Here is a 14,378-nt window from a genome sequence, read left to right on the forward strand (position 1 = left end):
TTTGTCTTTCTAATGTTGGAATAATGATTACTTTCTATAGCTAAGGCAAGAGACACCAGTAGATCCCTAGAAGTTGTTCAATGGCTTTGTATGTAAAATTCTTTCCTTACTAAAAGATTATGGCATGACAGCCAGTCCATGTTTCTGTGACCGCTGTCCCAAACATTCTAAACTTGACCAATATGGTACAAATGCTGGTGATGCCAATAGCCTTAGAAATGATACAGCAATAAATATCACTAACTCAGAAGATGTTTTCTGGAATTACTTTTAATGGTGGTATGAGCCATTGTGGTAACAATGTCACTCTTGGAAAGGACAAAATTAGTAAGCTTTATACGAGGTGTGATCAAAAAGTATGGTGAATGTTAATGCAGAACACCATCCAAGAGCAACGGAAAACAATTCAATGCAGGTTCTGACGTGTTCATCCTAGACCCTAGTTTGTGAGAAGTTTCAGCTTGTTTGATACTGTCATCGTTTGTGAGTCACTGTTGAGTTCAAGTGTGTTTTTCAAGTTTGTCGTTAATAATGGATATTGCATTAACATGAAATTTTGTTTCAAATTGCAAAAAGCTTAGGAAACCCATCAGATGTTAAAATCGGTAGCAAAGCAGAGAATTCACTCGAGTTCTATATGCGCAAAGCATAGAATTATTCAACTAAAAATTATATATCGAGCTCATCTGTCTCGCTTAAAACTGTCCAAAATGTTTCCAGGCCAGGATCCAACCTGCGAGCGCTGCAACCAAGCTCCTGCCTCACTGGGTCACATGTTCTGGGCCTGCACCAAACTAACATCATTTTGGACAAAAATTTTTAAGTGCCTCTCAGACAGCCTTAGTATCACAATCCCTCCTAACCCATTAACAGCTGTGTTCGGTGTCCTTCCAGATGGACTTGAATTGGAGAAGGACAAACAAACGGTGATTGCATTCACTACACTCTTGGCACGCAGACTTATTTTGTTAAATTGGAAGAATCCTAATTCTCCTCTTATAAGTCAGTGGGAAACTGATGTTTTATATTATTTGAAATTGGAAAAAATCAAATTTTCACTTAGAGGATCTGTACAAAATTTTTTCAAAACTTGGCAGGATTTAATCAATATTATTTTAGAATAAGAGAATTAACTATTATTGCATTTAACTCCCTTCTCCATCTCTTATTTATATAGATATTTACTTCTCCCCTTCTTTTGTCTAATGTTGCCTTATTAAAAAGCTTAAAGAAATTTTCCTTTAGCTAAGCTCTCCTTCTCAGGGGTGGGGTTTGATTTGTTTTCAAATTTGTTGGGTTATAAATTGATCTGTTTGTATGGAATGATTACAATGAAAATTAATAAAATAAAAATATTAAAAAAAAAAATCGGTTTATGGTGACACTGCACCAACAATTAAGACTGTCTACAAGTGGTTTGATCGATTTCGTAATGGATCTGACTCGGTTGAAGACGAGGAAAGATCAGGACATCCGTCAACAACAACAACAACAACATTTATTTATATAGCACATTTTCATACAAAAAGTAGCTGAAAGTGCTTTACATAATGAAGAAAAGAAAAATAAAAGACAAAATAAGAAATTAAAATAAGATAACATTAGTTAACATAGAAATAGAGTAAGGTCCGATGGCCGGGGGGGGGGCAGAAAAAACAAAAAAAACTCCAGACAGCTGGAGAAAAAAAAAAAATCTGCAGGGGTTCCAGGTCACGAGACCGCCCAGTCCCCTCTGGGCATTCTACCTAACATAAATGAAATAGTCCTCTTTGTAATTAGGGTTCTCAAGGAAGGACTTGATGATGATGGTCATGCAGACTTCTGGCTTTTAATCCATCACTGTTGGAACATCATGGTGCTTTGAGTAGCGCCACCACCAAAAGGACATCGGAAAAGGAAACAGAAGAGAGAGTAGGGGTTAGTACAGATTTTAGAGCCACCATGAATAGTTATTATAATGAATTGGATATACAGAGTATCAGGATTAAATTACAGTGAAGTTATGAGAAGGCCATCAATAACCAAGGAAAATGTTGAAATGGTTTCATTCTTCATCATGACAAGGCTCCTTGTCACACATCCCTTCTAGTACCACAATTTCTGTCGAATAAAAACAGTACGCTGTGTCCGCATCAACCTTATTTGCCGGATCTGGCACCGAGCGACTTCTGGCTGTTCCCTAAATTCAAAATGACCATGAAAGGCAAATTATATCAATCCATTGAGGACATCCAGGCAGCCACAACAGCCCAACTAAACACACTCTTGAAAGAAAACTTCCAGAACTGCTTCGCAAAGTGGCAGAAAACATTGGGATAAGTGCATTCGAAGTGGAGGAGAGTATTTTGAGGGTGACTAGTAGTTGTAAATCTTTTACTGCAATAAACATTTCTTTTTTAAAACATTCACTGTATTTTTTAATCACACCTCGTATTAGACACACCTGGCCATCTTTTTTTTTTGTTTACCACATAACGAAAAAATTTTCACAGTTAAAGACTTCAGGCTGAATTATCAAAGAAATGAAAAAGGCATTAAGGTGTGGTGAAATTTCTTTTTTTCCAAATTGCCTACCTCTCCAAATCTCTTATCTCAGATCTAGTAAGATAATAATTGGCTTTGGTCATCCATTTGTTTTTGGGCATACGCACCTAGTGTCTTAAACCACATCAAAAGAATATCCATTGATTCATCTCACCCAGGTCATCACTTGTTCCTAAACTCCCATCTAGTAAACACATTTACTGTCAGTTATAACTAAAACTAATAGAGACTTAAACAGTTTCTTTCCCATAGCCACTGCCCTCGCAAACCAGTAATTTAGCCAATCTTATTTGTTTACCCATATATTCTTCATATCTGAAGGCAAGGCTTTGGACTTCAAACCCTGAGGCTGTGGGTTCAAATCCCACTACTGACACTGTGTGACCATGAGCAAGTCATTTGACCTGCCTGTGCTCCAACTGGGTATACAAAAGAAATGTAACCAATTGTATCATAAATGTTGGAAATTGCCTTGAATAAAGACATCGGCCAAATAAGTAAACATGCAAAAAAATGTGTGTGTGTGTGTGCATACACACTATACACTCACACAATTTCATTTACACATCATTTGCTGATCTCCTTTATAATTAATTGCACTTGTTTGCTACTGCTCATAAGGTACATTGTTTAACTTATGTTATCTGAAGGGATGTTATTTTCTATTATAATCAGCTCCAAAGCTACCAAGTTAAATTCCTGTACATTAAGGGTTGGTGAATAAAAGTGATTCTGATGCCATTATTGCATGTTTTCATATCGGTGATATTTGGAAAATAATTTAGCTACTTCATCCTCCATACTATGTTGGTTGCCAGTATTCGCATGCATGTAATACTATCACACCTTAAGAACAATGAGTTATGTCAGAATGCTATTTATTGATTACAGCTCTGTATTCAATACAGTGATACCATCAAAACTGATGGATAAGCACCTGACCCTTGTCTGGCCATTCACCATTTATAACTGGGTTCTGGAGTTTCTAACTGGCAGACCTCAGATAGTCTGAATTGGGAACCTCATTTCCAACATATGGGTTCTAAATACAGGAATGTAATGTAAGCCCCTTGCTTTATACTCTCTTCAATATTCTTGCCTCTCAAAATTGCACCAGCACCATTAAATTTGCTGATGATATCACAGTCATTGGAGTGTATACTTGGAGAGATGAGACAACATACAGGAGGGCGGTGGCAAATCTGGACATGTGGTGTCCTTGAAAGAAAAACAAATGGAGGTGACTGTGAACCAAATGAATAAGAGGGAGCAGCACACCCCACTGTATTTTGCTGAGGTAAAGGTGAAGAGAGTAAAAACCTTTAAATTTCTCAGCATTTGTATTAGTGGGGATCTTAATTGGTCCAATAACACTGTTCAATTGGTAAAGAAATCTCAGCAGCATTTGTACTTCCTGAGAATGCTAAAGAAATTTAGCATGCCAGCCAGAATCTCGGACAACTTTTATAGGGTTATTACTGATAGTATTATTACCAATGACATCACAGTCTGGTTTGGTAACTGCTCTGTAAAGGACATCAAAGCACTACAGTGGGTGGTCTGGACTTACCAAACCATTTCAGGTACAGTGCTTCCTTCTCTGGACGATATTTCCCATGCCAGGGTCATCAGGGGGGCTCATAGCATTATAAAGGGCAGCACCCACTCCCAGCACATTCTAGTCATATATAGACTTGTGAATGACTTCCGTTCATTAGCTCATCCCTTCACAATATTTGACTTTTTGTCAGATAGGTCCAGCTAGTAATTTACCAACACTATTCACCCTTTAATTATGATCAACTGCATTACGTCTTTATTTTTGTGGAATGTAAGTTTCAATCTCACTGATTTATATTTTGTATGTAATACAGTATTTGCACTATATATGCTTACATTTCCCTGCTGTATTTATTTTGGAAAATCGTTTTTCTTATCTTTTGTCTATTTGCACGTTAATTACAGTGTTTTGTGTTGAATTGGTGTACACTGACGGTTGGTAAAGCATAAGTAACATAATAATGATCACTGTGCATATGACAATAAATTGTCATCCCTCGGATACTGCACAGATGTTTAGCTTTTATTTCATCTTTGGCTATGCCATGCGCATACATCGCAAATTAACTGCCTCATCCCCCGTACTCACTCGCCCTATTTCAACGCCTTTTGATGACGTGTTGCTTCAAAACTGTCCTTTTAAGGTTTAACAAAAGCACAGTAACTTTTTTCCCCAACTCCCTACACCGTCCAGAACCCTTCGACTGTAAACGGGATCAACACTATCCCCAAGAGCAAATATTTGTTTAACGCTCTGACTTCGCGACCAGCCTAAACGCTTCCTCTCGTCTCACAGGGCGAGTCACACTAAGGGCGCTGGTATTTCCGGCGGGAGACCGTTGCGCGTTGAGGGCGGGTCTCTGTCGAACGCCTCTGCCTGGTGGGCGGGTCCACAACTTCTAACGGGGCGTGTCGCAGACAACCCAGCCGCAGGAGAGGATGGCTGGTGACGCTCTTGCTGACTGCAGCGCTTTTCAGTAATAGTCCAGTGGTCTCTGCCTTTTCTTTCCCCCCCTCTGTCTCTGTCTGAAGGAGGTCGTTTGAAAGGGGAGGACGCACCTATTTTTTATTTTATTTATGTTCTTTGAAATGAACTGCGGTAATAGGAGACAATTCATGAAGCAAGCAGTCCCAGCTATTTCGAGCATTTTGGATTTGTATTAGTAAAACAAAAGAACGCTTTACAAGAAGAGTCCTTCGTCGATTTTCCGTTGTATGCGGCTTTGAGGCGAAGACAGGAAGAAACTTGCGGTCGATCGCCTGACACGCGTTTAGAAGGTAAACCATTGATCTTTGTGTCACCTTCCTGCGATGCCCTAACTCGACACAGTGTTTAGAAGCACAGAGTGACTTGCGAGGTCGAAAGGCAGTGAGTTGTGAGAGCTGGCATTTTCATGTTATGTTATTGGTGAAGTACTAATGCTCGTATTTGTCCTCTTGATGCACCTTTTTTTAGATAGTAAAAAGTTAAGATGTGTCCGATCACTGGTATTTTGGTTTTTTCTGAGATAAGGAGTTTTGTACACTTTCAGCCGCTCGATTTCTCTGGCCATTTCGCGTTGAAGAGCAGCTGGGCCGCGTATGATCCCGGGGTGGATGGGTGGTGGTGTGTGAGTGCTGGGTGGAGGAGCGGTTTCCTCCCACTTTCTTTTGTCTACAAAGTTTTCTCTCTTCCGTTACCCAGTCTAACTTCAACAGAGAAAACCCGTATAAGGCAAAACTTAATAAAATTGCACTTAGTCAAAAACATTGCTATAGGCTCCTGAATAGAGTAGGCCGCTTTGTGTTCGTACCCGAATCACTAGCGACGCGGGGCAGGGGGAGTAAGGAGGCGAATTCAGGAGAAGGCTCCTGGTCTAGAGGAAAGTGAGTTGGGGGTCGGCAATTCTATCCAAGAGAAACGCGTCAGTTAATACCCCCCGCGTATATTTTAAACCCAGGGCAATAAAGGATAGGGTGTTGTGAAGTTGTTACTTCGCTTGGTGTAATGTCCGAGATTGTGCCACAGCGCTTTCTTGAGGCGTTCCAAATGATTATTGGTATAGCTTTAAGCTGTGAATGATACATCAGATAATACTTTAAAAATAACGTCTCTGAAGTCCATGTTGGCTGCTTGTTGAATACTAAAATAGAGGTTTACATCGCGACAAAGTAAAAATGGGGTTACAATGAAGAAACTGCCAGCACACCATTATGTTTTAAAGCGCCTCTCACCCGATAGTGATTCCCATTAACTTGGCTACATCTGTGATTTTTATAATTTCTTCCATTGTTCTGGCCATCTACCAATTACTAGCACAGATTTGTCTTTATGTTGCTGATACCCGTAGTCTGTTTTTAAGTTCCTAAATGGGCGTGGAGTAATTCGTTTCTAAAAGCTCCTATAAAACAACAAATTAAAAGTGGTCAGACTTCGATGTGAAGTTATTCAAATTCACGCATTAGACTCCTCAGATATCAAATCTGTGTTAATTTTGTACCCCGTGACTCCGTGTTAGGATATATCGGTTTGGAAAATGACTGACTGCCTTATTTTTTATCTGCTGTCAAGTAGACATACATGTACTGCACGATCTGCACGGTTAGCTTGGTATGGCTATTTAGACCTTTTTTCCTTCATGCTTCAAGCACAAATAATTCTCTGAATAGGGCAGTGACATGGTTGAGGTATGTGAAGGGTGGATACAAAAAGTGCAAGTGGTGCTCTGAAGGCGAACATACTGCTTGTGAATCCATATAAGGCAACACAGTTAAAATCGTGTTTGCACAAAGAGGCAAAGAGCAAAATCACTCTGCAGTGGCAGTGCATCCAAACATACATTTGCCATATGCAATCACCGGCTAAACTGCTTATACATAATGGCACGAGGAGCAAGCAGCGTGAGGGTGGGACAATTTCATCATGGAACACACGCTATGGAAAATATGTTACCTTGTTTTGTAGCAAGCATTGCCATATATACAGCAGTGTTCACTTTATCTTGATTGTAGCTATTAAGAACTTGCATTCAGTAATCAAATACAAGAAAAACGTATTGTGTAGAGAATATAATAGTGTACTACTTTAGAAACCTTTTTCTAAAAAAATGGGTGGGCCAATAACAATGTGGTTGCTCACAACATAGCTATACAGAGAGTAGTGCTCCTAGACCTCTCTTTTGTCCTGTAACAGCTGTGGTGTATGCTGAAGATCACTTCCTGTATATTAATAAGTGTTCACACCAGAGATGTAACATCTTGATATTTTTCTACATATTTTTAAATATAGTAGATTTCAAAATTACAAGCTATTTGCTAAATTACAAACCAAGAGAATTAATTGTATCAAATATGTTAAAAGAAATGACTAGGTATTAGAATTTTCCACATTCAGTACAGTGCAGAACTAATGGAGCCTGCTCAGGGTGTATGTTGTATTGTGAAAACTATGATGTGTGCACATAGAATTAAGTTTGGTTGTGTGGAAAACCAGTTTGGTTATTTATCAGAAACTGGGCCAAGTAAAAAAAAAAAAACTTTGGAGAGTGCTCAGATTTAAAATAGTGTTTATAAATATAGAGATTAGGATAGCAAGAAATATGCTTGGGCAATATAGGATCAGAGTAGCCGATGAATATCAGATATGTTCAGACAAATTCTGCTTTAATGCAAATCTTAACATTCTGGAGATTGTTTTGTTTTATATATGTGTATATATATAGCATTTCCTTGTTTGATCAACCTCTAATATTTTATTACATATGCAAGAAGGTATCTACTGTGATACTGGTCTAAAGCTGACCTGCTTGATGCCGTGGTTGAAATTCATTTGTTGTTAAGTTACAGATGTCTAAAGTTGGGGTCATTCACAGATAAGCTTTAGTCAATTTGAACAACAGGGCCTAAGATTTTAGTGCTTGATACCTAATTGTCTTTTGATTGGGGAAAAACATAGCTGTTAGTGACAAGCATTTAAAATTGATGTTGTTCATGTGCCTTTGATCTTGTATTAGTTTGACATTTTAATGATCTAATGAATGAATAATTTCCAAACAAACTTTAGTTTAAGTCTCTTTCCCTGTGATATAACGCCTTTTTTTGGGTTGAATAGTTCAGATATCACATAGCATTATCAAAATCACTTGGTTGGTCCACAAAGGGTTGAAGTCCGTCCTGGATGCATTTAGTGTAAGGCAGGAAGCAATCCTGGATGGGAGAGAGTCCATTTTCGGGCCCACTTACAAATGTTTTGCTTTAATTAGATATGCTTCAAATGTAGTGTTTCTTGTCTGTCCTTCCTCCCATACTCTTTCAGACTGTACACAACCTTAGCATCAGAAGTGTTTAACATTAGTTTGAAGAGATGGATACTCTTTGTCAGTGCATATGAAGCATTAATAATCTATTAATCATTGTAAGATTAATATAGATGAGCTGTTAAGGAAAAAAAGTTAATATTGAGAAGAATTTAATCAGTATCTTTCCTTCTTAAAGTAATTTTTTCTTTTATGTTTTAAAGCAATTTAAATGCCAGTCAGTAGCAATTTTAAATGTATTCACAGCTTTTCTAATTCTAATTATTTGAAAAATATAATTAAGGTAGATATTTTTTTTAATTTCTTTCGGTTTATGGATTAGGTCCTTGGATACCTACCCACATAATAGAACCTCACTTTTTTACCAGTAGTAAAATTTGTTCTAGTTATTCATTCGAAAAATTTTTTAACAGATGCCATTATCTGAGCTATTTCTGTTAATAATTAATTTTATGGGAAGGTGAGTGGCTTTGTTAATAATTAAGTGGCATTATTTGCTTTTACAATGTTATCATTTTGAATAATAATGTTTGGCCTCTGTCTGACTTCCTGTATTTTTTAATTTTTTACGTTCCTCACAGGTGGCGCAGTGATAGTGCTGCTGCTTTGCAGTAAGGAAACTGTGGAAGATTGTGGGTTCGCTTCCCGGTTCCTCCCTGTTTGGATAGCGCTTTGAGTACTGAGAAAAGCGCTATATAAATGTAATGAATTATTATTATTTGTTTAAATTTTAACATTTTTTGTGATTAAATACAGTTCTATTCCTGATCATAAAATAGACCTCGCAAAATAGTAAAATGACTAGTATTGTCACCTCACTGACCCAGTGTAATGGTATGAAGTCCTGTGCTTGGTCAGTGTCAATTTAGAGATTTTATATGACATTGCTGAAAATGGTTCCTGAACTTCTCAAAACTGAACTAGATTAAAGATTATGTTAAATTCTGAAAATGGATTAATGCAGCTATACTTTATTTCTCTAGAATTCCTGTATTTGAGTACATGTAGCTTCATGTACTGAATGCTGTGCCCTAGTGATGCAGTACTGCCACTGGGAACCATGTTCCTGATTAAATGGTTTAGTCACTGCATGGTAGTTGCCTGTCTGAACTAATCATCCTTCCCCCTTCCTTCCTTTCTTACATGATGACTCACTGAGTTGCCATCTGGTTCTGTGTACATTATATTGTTTTATCAAGAGGTCAGTATGGGGGCTGGGTTCTTCCAAAAAGAGTCTAACTTCATTTTGGTTAACAACAGTATCATCTTCTTCCTTAAGTTACTGTGAGCTAATCAGGATAGTTTTGTGGCTAACTTTGCTTTTATTGTGTGTGGAAACAGATCTATTAATGACCTTAGAGCCTGGTGGTATGTCCAGTTAAATCTGTATAGCGTTATGACCATTCTGTTGTAGAGTGGCGATTGCATTCTTTTCACTTCCTTTATCCTCCAAACAACAAATCTTAATTTCTTCTTTGTTAGATTCAATGTGCTGTGTGGTTACATTCCTGCCTAAGTTCCCCCTGGAGGCACAATATTCAAGGAGTAATTTTGTATTAAGTCTTGTTAGACTAAGCTATCAAGTATGTTCATGTTTATGCAGCCTAGGTGTGCCTGCTAGCATTGCGTAACTACATCCTGTAAATGTACTTGTTTTTAGATTATGTGGTGTTCATTTATATAGCTTGCAGATACAGTAATTGGGAAGGTCCCTTTTCACAGAGGTTGTGAAAGATTTGCTGCAGCATGCTTAGCCTCAGGCATATCTTTTACTGTTTCATGTCTGATATACATGCAGAGAAGTAATGTGTAGGATTTTTTCATCCATTCTGCACCCATTAGTCAAAGTGGTTTTTGCCTTCAGTCATTCAAACTACCGTATGCTCTCAAAACTGAGACCGCTCTCTGCTCTGAATAAAAAGTATGTCCTACTGCAGCTGCTTGCTTATAAAAAAATATATATATGTGAAATGATGCCATGATGGTAAAGTGACCTGCTTCTTTTTCTGGGCTGCTTTTTAAATTTAAATTTATCATTAAACCATTTCATTTCCGTGCCACAACCAGTTAAATTGATACTGAACTTTCCATGGTCTTGTAACTAGACTGCTCAGTTTTTCTCCTTTCTTTAATGCTCAGGAAACGTTAATTCCTGTGGATCGTTCTGATTAATAATGTACAAGTGGCATTTCCATCCTTAAGCAAACTTTGTTTTGATGGAATTTAGCTCACAGAATTATTATTTGTGAAAACCTTGACTCAGAATTCCATGATAAACTTCAGTAAAATGGAAATGCACTAAGGATTGCACCAGCAAGTTTAAAGCAATATTCACATTTGTGCATTTCCCTGTGTAATTACTGTATCTGCATAATATAGGGAATTTGCATCACTCCAGTAAAATCAATTATCTTCTTAGTGCATTTAAAAAAAAAATTGTCATGCAGAACACTAAGTGTGGATTTATGTGAATGTGCACCAGCGTGTCATATTACTGTGTTTTTTCCCCCACAGAAAAATATACAACACAGGAAGCCTGGTCCTTTCAATTTTTCAAGAACCATCCTTTCCTGTTGCCTGGAGATGAGGTTGAGCACATGCGTGGTTAATGGAAAAAATGTACCAAATATCATCTCCACATTTTTAGGATTATAGTCGCCACAATTGCCATCATAGTTGGCTAAGAGGGTATCGTACTATGGATATACATCACATGTCACACACTTTAACACAATGTCTGCATGTGACAGGATTTTTTTTCCCCCCGTTATTCAACTAGAGAAAAATATTTAATTGCAGAATGAAAGGTAGTGGAATGTGGAATCTGCAAAAAAAGTAGAAAACACATATGCATTAATATTCATCTGTGAATACACATAGGCCTTAAGCAAAACTTGCTCCTGACTTTTTGAGGGTGTAGCAATGTGTGAACCACTTTGTCACATGTAAGTCATTTTAAGATATTTTATGTAGTGGTTGCACTCCCTCAGTCCTGTGCGTGTACTATAGTGATACATGAAGTCTGAGTATTGAAGAAATGTGGCAAACTTTTTACATATAATCCATATTACTAAACGAGAATGGTAAACCGGATGGACGCAGGGACATCCGGCCATGGGCCGTGGACGCAAAAGACGTACTGCGCAGGCGCCCCCACAAACCCCCCCCCCCCCCAAAGCAACGGAAACCGGATGGAAAGCAACGTAAAATAAGACATGAGGCGCAGAACAGAACACACACAAAGAAGAGGATTGAGACCCACGACACACAAAGCCCCCCTCCAGTAACTGAAATAAGAAATGAGGCGACGCGCCCCTAGAAAACCAAAAAGAAAGGAGTCAGACGCAAGCGCCACATAGCACACGAAACGGTACGCACACAAAAAAGAGGATTCAGACCCACCACACACAAACACCCCCTCGACTAACAGAGATAAAAAAAGGTGAGGCTACGCGCCAAGAAAAAATGTCTCGGCTCAAAAAACGCAAATCTCAAATAAGCAAGGGTTCAAAACGAAACACCTCGAGTCTCACAGATTAACCGACATACAAAAACGGGCAAGGCTCAATACAGACAATGAACACAGTAAACTGCAACGGGCTTCTCACACAGCACAGGCAAATCAATTACAGCTCGAGAATAGCACGTCCCAAATCCTGCACATACAACGACGCGCCTCTCAAACGGCACAAGCAAAACATACACGTCAAGGACATCAACGACAGACACCTGCTAAACGATTGCGCCAGTTAGCTGACAACGCGTTCAATAGTAAGTCCACTATTCATGAAAATTCATTGGGATTAATGAATGTCATTTGCAATCATTGTCATTCACTTAACTTCCCTGAAGAAACAACTGGCAATACAAGTAATGAATTTACACGTTGTTGTCAAAAGGGTCAAATTAGACTGCCTCCTTTACATTCATATCCTGCATATCTACAGAAGCTTCTAACTAACGAAGTACCTGAAACTAAAAACTTTACAAACTGCATTAGATCCTACAATAGTTCATTTGCTTTTGCATATACCGGAGTAAATATCAGGCCACCAGAAGGAAATGGCCCATACTGCTTTCGCGTATGTGGACAAATATTACATCGCATTGGAACAGTGCACCCTGAAACAAATCAAGAACGCAAATATGCACAAATCACGTCGGCACCTACAACAAGCTTCTGAAACCACGGAAGAAAAAATGTCTCGGCTCCAAAAACACATGTCACTCCTTATTCAAAATATCGGTCCCAATCACAGAAACATCGGTATCCACTATGAAAATGAACAGTAACAATGCACGTGACATCCGTCTTGACACACTATTAATTATAGATGAATTTACAATGGCATCCAGTCACTTACTCAACACCATTGATAAACTTCTACAAACGTTGATAAATAATAATACACTATTCCCTTTGGAGGAAAGGTACTGTTATTAGGAGGAGATTTTAGACAGTGCTTAACTATTGCTCAACATGCAATGCGCTCAGCTATTATTCAGTCCACCTTAAAATACGCGGACAATTGGCATTGCGTTGATGAATAATCATTTTCCCTTTGGAGGAAAGGTACTTTTATTAGGAGGAGATTTTAGACAGTGCTTAGCTATTGCTCAACATGCCATGCACTCAGCTATTGTTCAGTCCACCTTAAAATACGTGATGACGTCATACATAAACAACAAGAGAGCGAACTACAATACATATACAGGCGCGAGACCTGATTGCTGATAATACGAAGAAACGAACAGTAGGCATATTAACAGTGAGTGCGATCCTCCTTATTACTTATCCATATTCCTAGCGATAAACATCAAACAAGTCATCAATTCACGATCACGGGTACAAAACTAGACGGCTCGAGTAACGGGACCACAAACACGCACCCACATCAAAAAAAAAAAAAATTCACGTCACCTACAACGCGCTTCAAAAAAAGGTTACGCGGACAATTGGCATTGCTTTCAAAAGATACACTTAGTACAAAACATGCGATGTCCAGATCCCGAATATAACAATTGCTTATTACAACTGAGAGATGGTACACTCACCAATACAGATGTACTTCACACAGATATTATTACAATTCCTCAACCCTTTATCTGCGACGACTTACTTACGGAGATATTTGGAACAGCAATCTCATTAGACCAAATACCCCTTTTAACACAACGGACTATATTCTGTCCAAAAAATATTAATGTTCATCACATTAATAACCAGGTCATTTCATTACTTCCTGGAGAGGCACGGCTCTTTCTAAGCTCTGACAAACTTGACTCTGATGACGACAATGACCATCTTAATTTCCCCTTAGAATATTTGAACACTATTAACCCAGCCAGATTTCCACAACACAATCTTAGCCTTAAAAACGGAACAATAATCATGCTATTAGGAAACCTTAACACTACACAGGGTTTATGCAATGGTACACGTTTAGTCGTCAACACCATGACACACAATGTTATTCAAGCAACAGTTCTTACAGGATCACATGCTAACAATACTGTTCTAATTCCTAGAATTGACCTTACAAGTTCTAACCTGGAATTACCTTTTACACTTAAACGGCGACAGTTCCCCATTACACCTGCCTTTGCCATGACCATCAACAAATCACAAGGACAAACCATGGACAAGGTTGGCATCTACCTCTCTAAGCCTGTTTTTGGACATGGGCAACTTTATGTGGCCTTCTCACGAGTTCGACGTTCATCTGACGTTAAAGTTAAGGTCATAAATGCTCAATGCCAAGGAATACTCATTCAAAGACAAGACACCATCATTTCTACTAATGTTGTGTACAAAGAAATTTTCCAATAAACCTTTACACTGTTCCAAACACTGAATTGTTTGCTTCCTATATGTGTCATCTACACCTTCACACTATGCTATATCTCATTCATACATTACGCTCTTTGTAATTTCCCAACACCAGGGGTTGGCGAGCGAAGCGAGCAGGGGGCAGAGCC

The 14,378-nt window shown here is 38.5% G+C and overlaps 1 protein-coding gene across 2 annotated transcripts in view; it reads left to right on the top strand.

Moving 5' to 3' along the window:
* The first annotated feature begins 5,031 nt into the window (after positions 1 to 5,031).
* Positions 5,032 to 14,378, top strand: part of itgb1a (integrin, beta 1a) — a 110,558-nt gene continuing 101,211 nt past the window's right edge. Inside the window, exon 1 of one of the 2 annotated variants that reach the window (XM_051929062.1) lies at positions 5,032 to 5,382. The gene's annotated coding sequence lies outside the window, so the exon portion shown is untranslated. The remainder of the gene's footprint in view (positions 5,383 to 14,378) is intronic. The other variant, XM_028804123.2, reaches the window with a different exon arrangement.

Source organism: Erpetoichthys calabaricus, chromosome 6 (assembly GCF_900747795.2).
Source record: "Erpetoichthys calabaricus chromosome 6, fErpCal1.3, whole genome shotgun sequence".
In the NCBI taxonomy this organism is placed as follows: Eukaryota; Metazoa; Chordata; class Cladistia; order Polypteriformes; family Polypteridae; genus Erpetoichthys; species Erpetoichthys calabaricus.